Source organism: Pygoscelis adeliae, unplaced genomic scaffold, assembly GCF_000699105.1.
Source record: "Pygoscelis adeliae isolate BGI_AS28 unplaced genomic scaffold, ASM69910v1 Scaffold495, whole genome shotgun sequence".
Lineage (NCBI taxonomy): Eukaryota > Metazoa > Chordata > Aves > Sphenisciformes > Spheniscidae > Pygoscelis > Pygoscelis adeliae.
The window spans coordinates 406,030-412,885 of record NW_008824719.1 but is presented as its reverse complement, the minus strand read 5'-3'; positions in this window follow the sequence as shown (position 1 = coordinate 412,885).

Below are 6,856 nucleotides of genomic sequence, written 5' to 3'. Positions count from 1 at the left end.
GTAACTAAAAGGTTAATAGCAGTTTTGTGTTCTTGTGCCATGTGAGTTATGCACGTTAGATCTATCTAGAAGAAATTGCCTACTTGTTTCTGGGCTCAGTGGGAGTTGTTTTTCTCGAGGATGAAGTTGTTATTTCCAAATTTTCCTTTTGTGAAAACAGTTCTTCTCCCCATTAAAGATTTCCCTGCTGTGTTTCAAAATCAAATTTAACAGAATTGCATAAGAACGGCAAAAACCAAGCTGCGTGTGTGTCATTGTTCAAGCGAAGTGAACTGCAGACAGCCTTGATGTCGATAGCCCATTAAGGGTTTAAAAATAACGTGAAAATTCCTATTAATGAAATAGACTTTTCTTAGGATAAAACTGTATTTGTATTACCACGTTTAATTTCAGTAATTTTCTCACTTTATAAATACTGCACAATTTTTTTTTCCATTTTAAGATTATGAAATTTTAATCAAACCATGATTTTTCAATCCTACAGGACTGTGTTTACAGGCTTGTCATGGCCACTCATACCTTCAAAAATAGGGCACACAGTCTGCCTTCCCCGTAACTTTTACAGTGTTTTATTCTGTCTTCGCCAGTTAATAAAGAAGGGAAGAGAGAGCACAGAGAGCGAGCAGTAAACAATCCAGCAGATCTCACAGCAAAGGTTTATTCTTTGGTATTCTTCACAGTATTTTACAAATATCCATGTGTGGTGTGTGTGTGTATCTGGGGGTGTGGGGGTGTGTGTGGAGACTGAGAAAAAGCGAAGAATAGCGAAGTATAAATCTTAGCTGTGAGATCCACTGGGTTTGTTAAAGATATGAAATCAGCAGACTGATGTGTAGCACAGCTTTCATTCATTAACTCTATTCCTTTTTTTTTAAAACGGCTGCTCTCTGGTGCTGAAAAAGGAAAATAGTAGAGAACTGTACTTACAAAAGGGGTGGATTTAACAAAACAAAGCTTGAGATACAGTGCCTTGAAGATGGATTTTAGAGGGAATTCTTAAGAATTGTTTTGGAGAGGAAGACCGTGGTCTGAGGAGTTGATTGTTGATAGTAGGATTTGGAGGTATCACAATTTGAAGTTAGAAACCCGAGTTCCTTTTCCCTCTTTACCTCATTTGTATTTTCAAACACCGGAGTAATGCACCGATTCTCATCTGCTTGGCAGTCATGGGATGACTGTGAGATACTGAATGTGCACCCTTAATATGACATTTATAAATTAACTTGTGAGCACCATGGGGAGGAGGTCATTCATTGTGTTACTTGCAGGTCTACTTGTGAAAGCAAATGATTTGTATTAAGTATTTCATTCCTTAGTGGAGGAGGAAAGCTAGACGGGCCCCTCCTCTTCTGCTCTTCCCTGCCTTTCTTTGCATGCCACTGGAGTTGCATTAGTGTATTAAATACTGCAACTCCCCTTTCTTTAAAGTATCTTTGAAATTTTTTGAGTTTGTATTCAGACTTACCAGAAGGAACATTTTATGCACGCAGGCATCTATTTACTCATTCATTTTGTTTGCATCATTGTGATGGTACAACTTCATGGAGAATTTTCATTACCTTGTTTTTGCCTGAAGGAAGGAAAAATGAAGCTCAGTACACAAAATTGTTCAATTCCTCACAGCTCCTTAAGGAGCTGTTTTATTATACAGACCAAACTAGGAACCAGGCTGGTGCTGTCATTTCCTGTGATCTTTAGTCAAGCTGTTTAAAAACAAGATGGGAGATTCTTCAGAACTTTAGAGAATGTCTGGTTTTGCCAAATCCTCATGAGAAATCCTGTAGGAGCAGGCAGCGAGCTGGGTTTGCTTGCTCGGTGTAGGCAGAATGCTAGTTTGGCTATGTTGAATACCAAGTTGGAAATATTTCAGCAGCTTGGCTGATGAAATATCACGGTTGGATATGGGAATGCTGAGATATGGGGAAGAATAAAATTGTAAAGAAACTTTCCTGTGGAACAAGGAGGTTATATCTATATGCCTGCTCACCCCCTGATGTGGAGGGGCATGGATCGCTGCTGCTGTGGGAGATGGCCGATAGCTTATTTTGCCTGTAGATTAAAACGTAAGTCATAAACCTTCAGAATAAAAAGCACTTGGTAGCTGCGCAGTGCATAGGAATGTCAGTATGTGTTTCTTCTCTCTTCGCTTTTTGTATTTATTTCTTTGGGTGTTTTAAATTAAATTTAAAAAAAAAGGGGGGGGAGGGAGGATCCAGCACATCCCAGTGTGCCAAGTTCTGCTCTTCTCTGAAAGAAGTGGTTTGTCACGTGGTGAGTGGCACGGAGTAAAAGCATATTGCAAGGAAAAACCCTGCTCCAGTCGGGTGATGGTTTAGATCGCTTTGGTTGCACTCTCCGATCCCGTGTGCGCGTAGTGTAGCAGCCTGGGACAGATTACCCTGAAATGCTCCACTGGAAAATATGGGAAGCTTAAACTCTTCTTCCGCTGCTTAATTCATATATTCATTGCTATTCATGGTAAGGTGCTGGCCCTTGAGTAAACAAGGAGTAGAAATAACTGCACAGATTACATTATTATGCATACAAAACATTTTATTTTAACTTTCTGTTTAATAGATGTAATTTCATTACCCTAACTAAAGCTTTGTTCTTAGGGAAATAGTGGCTATTTTAAAGTAATATAAAACCATATTCAAACAGGTTTTTTTCTAATCAACATAATTACTGCTTGTTGGTTTTATCACAGTATCCTTGACTTGAATTATTTGCAGCTTGAGAGAAGAACTGTTCCTCAGCCGAAATTTTATATTCAAAGCCAAGGCCGATGGGCTTGAAAAGAACAGAATGAAAGTAAATAGCAGTCTAGCCTGATGGTAATAGCAGGTAGCTTTAAGAATTTTTATCCATAGGATCTAGTTCAAGAGAGTCTGACCAAGCTAGACTTTGCATTTTAGGATTTTTAAAACAGGATGTAGTGCAAGAAATGGTACATAGCTTGCCAGGGCTTTTAATAGGGGCTTATTGGCATAGCGATCTTGTGCAGAGCAGAAGGCAGGCAACTGATCTGTGTGATTCTGCAGTCCATTCCTCTGCTTTGATGCCTTCCGTTTTGAAGTTTAGATAATGTGTCTCCACAAATTGAGCAAGCAAAATAAAATGACATGCAAAACACCTATCCTTGATATTTTACATTGTTGGTGTTCTTGCAAGTTGGAATTAAACCAGGATGACTATTCAAAACAAGTCTAGATTAAATAAAAAATGTTGTTTAATTCAGATATTACAAAATAATTTTCATCAGATAAATAATGAAAACCACCCCATAAAGGGAAAAAAGTATCGTATTTTGCTGGTTTTCAGAAGCATAACACTTGACTCATTTTTCTGAATGTTTCTTTCATTGCTGCAACTCATTTGATGGCTTGTTGCACACTCAGTTAACATTTTGTACAGGTTTTGTCATTCACAAGCCCGGTGGCCCACAGAAGTATTCTCACCGCCAGAATCTACTTTTCAGACCTCCCTCACACACAAACAAAAATATAAACTGATATATAGATGGAAAAAGTGACCAAACCCCAGCTGTCCCCAAAGCTGTTAATCACTGATTTCTTCTCTTCTGAGGTTAGCAAGCATCAGTCGCCTTTGGGAAGCAGCGGCTTTGCGTGGGACGGTGTTTGCTGTTCTCCTGCCTGGCGGTTGCGTTGGCAGCCCCTGTCATGGGTACAAGCGCAGCCGTTTGGAGACTCTATGGAACTGAAGATATCGAAGATCTGCTTTGATATCTCTTCTGTTGCGGTCACTTACGGTTTTAAAATGTTCCGTAATAGAAACTGTGTGATAAGCTTATCTGAAGCACATCCGCCTTGAGTTTTATATAAGTTAAAAATCTAATTTTGAGATTTGAAATGCCACAAAAAAAAAAAAAATCAGTGTTGTTTATCTTCAGCTTTTAAAAATCAGCTTTGTTCATGGCGAGCTGCTTGCTAAGGAAGATAATACACTGAGGTGGCTCAAGCTGAGCAGGTGCAAGGTGCTGGGTTTGTATTTTGGAAACCCAAGCGCTGGGTGGTATTTTGGCGTGTACCTCTCCTCCTGGGTGAGGAGACGGCTTACAGCACCCGGAGGTGCCCTGGGGCCTGTGCCCTCCCGAGGGCTGGAGCCGGCTGATGGGCAGCGGGGGGGATTAGCCATGTTGGAGGGTGCTGTTAGGGAAACGAGTGCGGACGGAGCAGCTGCTCCCTGGATCATCCTCGTTGGGGCTTTGGCGCTGAAGCTGTCAGCAGCTTCGCTCGGCCTCTTCCTGCAGGAGAGCGAGGCAGGCAGCTCCCCTCCCTGGCTCTGCGCTTGCAGAGGTAATGGCAGGGAGCGGCTCTGTCCTTGCTCGTGGTCCAGGTGCTTTCCGTGCCTAGCCATGAGAAGTTTTGTGGCTGCTCTACAGGAGAAGTTGGTGATTGGGTGGGTGATACAGGTTGAAAGGCTGTGGAGCCGTATGCATATCACTGTGACTTTATGTCCTCTGTTTTGCCAAAGTGAAACATAAACAAGATGGTAAAATTATGGTTTCATTTACCATGTCTGTTGCTGAAAAGGGGCATCCTGCTGCCCCACTTGCGTGCTCTGCCTGTTCCTCATACTGCTGGCTCCCCCCCCAGCACAGGGCTGCGTTGAGACCAGAGCTGATCCCACTTAAAGCAGCTTAGCAGAAAGGTTGTGCTTGGGTGCGTCTTTTTTTTTTTCTCTCTTTCTTTTTCCTTAGAAGAAGGTCAGATCCCAGATCCAGACTGCTGTTGAGCCACACAGGTGCTTTGGTGACCACAAAGGAAGGGGTGTCAAGCGAGCAAGAGTGGGTTGCTGGAGGTAAGGAGGGGCAGGAGCTCTTCCTTCAGCAGCAGCTTAAACTGTTTGTGGTGTAGGAGGCCTTTGCTGGAGAGAGACCCCGTCATTCCCAGCTAGTCAGGTGTACCGGTTAAGTACATCCCTTTCACCCAGAAATGCGTGCTGCTTCTTGTTCTGCCCACTTCTGTGTAACAACAGCTACAAGCACTAGGCCTTTGTGAGATGTCTTCTGGCCAGGCTGAGGTATGGAGTATTCTCTAGAAGAAAGTGTGAAGCCACCAGAGGTCAAGTTTTCACTTGCCATCTAGGCAAGCGGTTCTGCTTTGGTTCATTCATTTGCTTCCAGGTGCTACAAGATGCCCTATTCATTTGGGAAGAGAGTTTTGTTCACAAGTGTAACTAACACATTCTGGCGTGACTCTGGGAATCTTTCTGTCTTTCTAATTATTTGGATCCTTCTCAAAAACAAAATTAAAGAACTACTCACAGCTTTTAAACAAAGCATGGAATGGGAAGTTACTGCTGTATGGATCAAACTGTGATGTAAAATCTTTTTCCATACTGAAGAGTTTAGTTTGGGATTTTTCTAAGAAATTACACAATGAACCAGTGTCAAATAACAAAAATGAAGGACGAGGGACAGGACAGGACCCGTTCTATCAATTTCAAATATTCTTGCTGTTGGCCATTATATTCTACACTCCTATTCATAATCTTTGAATGCCACAGTTTCTCTTAGGTCTTGATTTTTCTCTGTTATTCCTACAAGAAGTAAAAAGGAAAGGAGCTTTTATATTTAAAATAAAACAAATTAAAACTGATGGAGGAAAAACTGGAATGGTGACAGTAGTACTTTGTGTTGTATACTTTCTTGTGTGTGGTGTGAATAAGGTCATTTCCAAAGAACCTGAGTTATTGAAGAGACATTGTAAATTCAGTTGATTTACAGTTAAGGCAATAAAGGTAAGTAGCTTTGATTAGGGGAGGCAACTTTGGAAAATACTCAAGCCCTCAATGAAATTTTACCCTGGCATATACGATACACCCTGGCATGTAAGACCTTTATTTGTCCTCAAATAAGGGAGGAGAAATCCTTTGTGTTTTCATGGTTAATATGAAATTATTCCAGGCTGCAAAGCATCCCCGTGCTCGGCACGTGGTGCTCCACCACAGGCTGGCTGCACGTGCTAGGAGTTTAAGTAGGTCTTGCGGGGGCCAGGAGCAGGAAATAGCCGTTGTTTTCAGGACACGGGAAAGGTGTTTCTGTTAACTTGTTTAGTCACTTTGCATGGGGACAATTTCATGATGTGAAGGTGCCTGAATGCTTCAGACAGGATGGGAAAACAGAAAGGCATAGAAAAAGCAGAGCCGGGTAAACGGCCTTTCACATTTCCGCTGAGATTTACAGCAAAACTTTCGTGGCCGTGGAGGCAGGAATAGGTTGTACCTCAGCATAGAAAGTCGCTATATTTAATTTCTTCCAAACCACTAAGTGTTTTTCAGCATTTCTTCTAATTTCTGTAATCCGCTTAGGTTCTGTTCTGTGTACAATAATGCACATGTGTGCGTATGGAAGAGCCAGCTCTGCTGGGATGGGAGAGCAGGCACCTACTTGCTTTTGGTGCAGCTGAGATGAGCTTGTCTGAAGAGGTTCGGGTTTGTTTTTAATAAACTGGCTCTGAAATGAGAGGGTGAAAGAAGAGCTAATCGAACACACAGGTCACGCTGTTTGTGAACATTGGTCAGGCAGAGGGGGAAGCCGTGGAGGACACATGCCTTTATCTTTTGCCCAGCAAATTGCAAAAATTAATCAGGTTGTGAAAGTAATTGCAAAATTTCCTTTTCAACGTTTTAGAACCCTGGGGGATAGCAACTCTTTGGTATAGTATATAAGATCTTTATGCTAAATGCTACTGGGTTACTTAGCTTCCAAAATAAAAATTATTTTATAAATTTTCATCAAACTTCTGTTTTTGAAAGGTGCAATTGAAATAATAAACTTGCTTTGTGAATTTGGCAATAAACAGTACTGCATGTAAATACATTTAGTTGTACA